Source organism: Glandiceps talaboti, chromosome 2 (assembly GCF_964340395.1).
Source record: "Glandiceps talaboti chromosome 2, keGlaTala1.1, whole genome shotgun sequence".
Lineage (NCBI taxonomy): Eukaryota > Metazoa > Hemichordata > Enteropneusta > Spengelidae > Glandiceps > Glandiceps talaboti.
The window spans coordinates 33247913-33252480 of record NC_135550.1 but is presented as its reverse complement, the minus strand read 5'-3'; the positions used below and the strand labels follow the sequence as shown (position 1 = coordinate 33252480).

At 34.2% G+C, this 4568-nt stretch overlaps 1 long non-coding RNA gene across 1 annotated transcript; it reads left to right on the top strand.

Annotated features, from left to right (window-relative positions):
- The first annotated feature begins 234 nt into the window (after positions 1-234).
- On the top strand, positions 235-1119 carry LOC144446831 (uncharacterized). Its single transcript, XR_013481979.1, has 3 exons — positions 235-266; positions 590-710; positions 938-1119. It is a non-coding gene; the product is annotated as an uncharacterized LOC144446831 (long non-coding RNA).
- Positions 1120-4568: the final 3449 nt, after the last annotated feature.

Below are 4568 nucleotides of genomic sequence, written 5' to 3'. Positions count from 1 at the left end.
CATTTAGCTTTAATTTTAGTAATGCGAAGTTCCAAGGACTGTGAGATAGTCTACTGATGAAAACCTAGGCCAACATATATGATCACATCTGGTGAAAACACATGCCAACATATATGACCTCGATGTTGTTATTTCAGATTTGCCTCCAAGTTGTTCAGACTTTCCTAAATGACATAAAACCAGTGATTTGGGATGACAGTGAACATGAACTTCAATCTGACATAATACAGATAATAAAATGTTTATTATCAGTGATATTCACCCAGGTAAGCCTTGAATTACATCATTAGCTTCACAAATATAAAGGAATTCTTTTTTTTAAAACTAAATAGTGCAAACATGCACATACCAATTGTCCTTTCAGTAGATAGAGTTGATTCCTAATATGACTACTATTAAATTGGAATAGAAAATTATGTATTTCCATCCACTCTTTTACTCTTTAAAAATTTATTATAATTTTTATTTTTTATAAAAATGTTGTTTGATTTTAATATGCATATTCTGAGATTTTGTGTTTATAACAGCATCCTATTTCAAAGATATAAACATTCAACAAAACTGAAGACTGTTTATTATTCACTTTCAGAGGTTCAGCCCAGAATGTGGTTTGTTGGCTGGTAGTGCAGTTGGTCTATTGATGAATGCAGCAGCTGATAAAAATGGAGTTCTGAAAACAGCAATCAACCTCCTACAAATGAACACAGGGGGTAAATACTCATTCAGTCAAACAATTGAAATCTGTATTATATCATGGAACTCTGAAAAAGGCAAAAATTGTGGTGCATATGTCTGACGCACTGACACAACAAATCTGATATTTTTCACATGCCTTTCTGTATGTGATATCATTATAATTATATGTTTTGTTTCTGTAAATGTAGAAAGAAACTGTTAGATGCCACAGTGGTCAATTTATCAATGTTTTTGATTGCAGGGAGTCTTACAAAAAGACTACAGTTTGGTCACTTGGTGATAGACCTCAGTCTTGGTGATAATGGTCAAAATAATGTATTTCCTACTTTGGTTCTACTAAAGGCAATGTTGACATGTATGGACAAGGAACTGCTCATATCTTTGGTACAACAAGATGGTAAACAGGTGACAATCCATAATTAATCTACTAACTAGCATATTTGGTACATTAAGATGGTAAACAGGTGGCAATCCATAGTTAATCTACTAACTAGCATATTTGGTACATTAAGATGGTAAACAGGTGACAATCCATAGTTAATCTACTAACTAGCATATTTGGTACAACAAGATGGTAAACAGGTGACAATCCATAGTTAATCTACTAACTAGCATCTTTGGTACATTAAGATGGTAAACAGGTGACAATCTAGTATCTTTGTCTTTTTAAAAAAACTCATGTCATTACTAAAGCATGTTTGAAATATTGTAATCTCACACAGTTACCATCAGATGCTAGAGAGATTTAATTTATGTCATACTCCCAAGCCATCTCTTTAATAATAACACTTTAACCTGTCTGGTACATATCATGGATGGAACTTTCATGTCAAAATTAAACAGATTCTTGATGATAAACTTTCCTTCCAGGGTCCATTCATGTATTGCATTCTCTTCCAAGAAGTGTGTTCATTGTGTCGGAACATTGCAGAAGATCAATACCATGCATTTCAAGGTACATGACAGAATTTTTTTTTTTTTAGAGTGTATAGGAAGATATTTGGTTTGCTCTACAAACTCTAATTGACTACTTTAGGAGATAGTTTGCTCTACAAACTCCTTACTTACTAAATTTACTAAACTCCAATTTCCAATTTGTGAAATATTATTTGAAAGTACCCATGTATTTGATATCTAAAAAGGAAAACATTAATCAAGCACATTATTGAAAAAGATAATTTAAAGTACAACGAGTGTTTTGATCCCATTTTGAAATGAGAATCTACCAAATAGATCAAATCACAGGTATTCTAACCTTTAAGTGGAATTTTCTCTTTGACAGTGTTGGCGTTATGGCTGCAGTCTGCCAAGAACAGTTTACATCTACTGTACACAAACAAACATTGTGAGGAGAGAATATTCAGCAAAGATTCCAGCTATGTGAAAGAAGTGTTGCAACTCATTTGGGAAAATTGGGAGAATCCTGTAAGATATCATGATTGTTATTCTAGTTGTAATAAAGTTATGAAAACACAAACCCAGGAAGAGAAGTAGATGAATTTAGATGATATTTTGATGTTGCAATACTTGCAAGGACATAATTTTTAAAATAAGTATGGTTTAAAATGTGACAAAAGTGATTTGCAAAAGGACTGTTGTCAGAAATTGTATTGTAAATGACCTCTCATAATATGACTATAATTATTTGCAGATTGATGGAGTGGCTGACTCCATAAAAACCAGTTTTAGTAGTTTACTCGATATCTATAATGAAGAGAGTAAACTGTGTGGAATTAATGATCAAATGGTAAGCTATTTTGTAGTCAGTGGCAGGGTAAATCACTCCCCCCCCCCCCCCCCCCCCCCCTTGCCCACTGCAGTCTGGGTTCAAACCAAACCAGTGCAGATTTGGGTTGATTAGGTTAGCCCTGGTCTGTATGTAAGAGTGTTTTATTCAATTTAACCCTACCAAACAATACAGGTTTTCTTTGGGTACTCCAGGGTTTCCTCCTACTACAATGTACATCATGGGAATACTTTGGCACAGTGGCAACCACAATAACAAATTTATGAATTTATTTTAAACAGTAAAATATTATTACAAATGTATTAGGTAGTCACACTACAAGCCATAGTTAAATAGAAGTTATACTCCATAAATACTGAGTTCAGTTACATAATAATTGACCCAAACTGTAATGTAACCGGAATATTTTAATAAATATTCCTTCTTTATAAATTTATCTAATATCCTAACATGTAAATAATATTGAGTTACCTTAACTCTGTGAATAACAGCAGTTACTTTTGTCATTGAGTTACCTTAACTCTGTGAATAACAACAGTTACTTTTGTCATTTTCTGTAGTTTTTTGAAGAGTTGTCAACAAAATTAGTGAATACATCTTGGCATGTGAAGGGAAAATATGGACCACTATGTTCACTGGTTCCTTATATTGGAGCTTCCAAGGTAAGTACCCATAAACCAGTATGTAGAGCTACCAAGGTAAGTACTCATAAACCAGTATGTAGAGCTACCACATTGTTGCAAACCACGGCCTGTTTTACGACAACGTTCTTAATGAGCCCCCTACACGAAATGTAGTGGTAGAAATAATAACTCTGGTTTGCGAGAATGAGCTACCAAGATAAACCAGTATGTAGAGCTATAAAGGTAAACCAGTATGTACCCAGGGTAAAAAGTCTTCCAAGGTCAAGTAGACTGACTGACACTTAGCATGACATGCCGGTGTAGTATAAACTTTTATAGAAATATTTTATATTGAATATGAAAAACATGAAATGCTCTGACAGAACTGAATAATTTCAAGGAATGTATTTGTACGTAACTTTGCCATGTGATGTGTTCTTACAATTAGGAGTGATCTAGGTGACAGAACTGGTTTACAGCACCATTAACACAACACTTGTACAACTATGTGTTTATCTCATAAATGACACAACACCATTAACACAACACATGTACAACTATGTGTTTGTCTCATAAATGACACAGCACCAAAAATACAACACTTGTACAACTATGTGTTTGTTTCATAAATGACACAGCACCATTAACACAACACTTGTACAACTGTGTGTTTAGCTCATAAATGACACAGCACCAATAACACAACACTTGTACAACTATGTGTTTATCTCATAAATGACACAGCACCAAAAATACAACACTTGTACAACTATGTGTTTGTCTCATAAATGGTACAACATGCTGGTATTTATAGAATTGCTCCACAAGTCAGGAAAGAGGACAACGTTAAAACATTTAATTCATAAAGGATTTTGTATGATTTACAGCTCCTAACAGATCATCCTGAAATTGCTGAAAATTTGGTCAGTTGCTTAGCAACCAACTATCTTGCTCCACCATCCTGTGAAGTTTATAAGATGTTTCTACAGACCCTAAGGTCAGTCAATTCAATTTTATCATTAATTTGTTGAAAACTCAAATAATTTTTTCAATGAACTGTCACACTTTCTTATTCCCAAATGTGTGAAGCCCAAAGGAGGTTACTACACTGGGTTGTGTCTGTCCATCCATTTGTCCATTTTTACCTGTATCTCTGATATGCACATGCCAAATGAATTCCAACTAGGTACAAAGGTGACAAACCAGACTGGGCATGTGTGCAATCTTTAGTTTGGGTGGGTGGATGGGATTGTTATGGTGTTGTTTTGTGGGGGGGGGGGGGGGGGGGGGTTATGGTGTTTCGTGGTGGGGGATTACTATTATTATGAAGTAATAACATTGACTAGAAGTTGTAAGTTATGCAAGTAAAATATATTAGAAGAATAATGAAGTTAGTGCATAGCAGAAGAGAAATTCGCATCTCAAGTTTACAATTTTGGTGGATATTTACCTGTTTGTTTAGATACTATATTGTTACAACTTTTCTAAGGGCATATACCAGT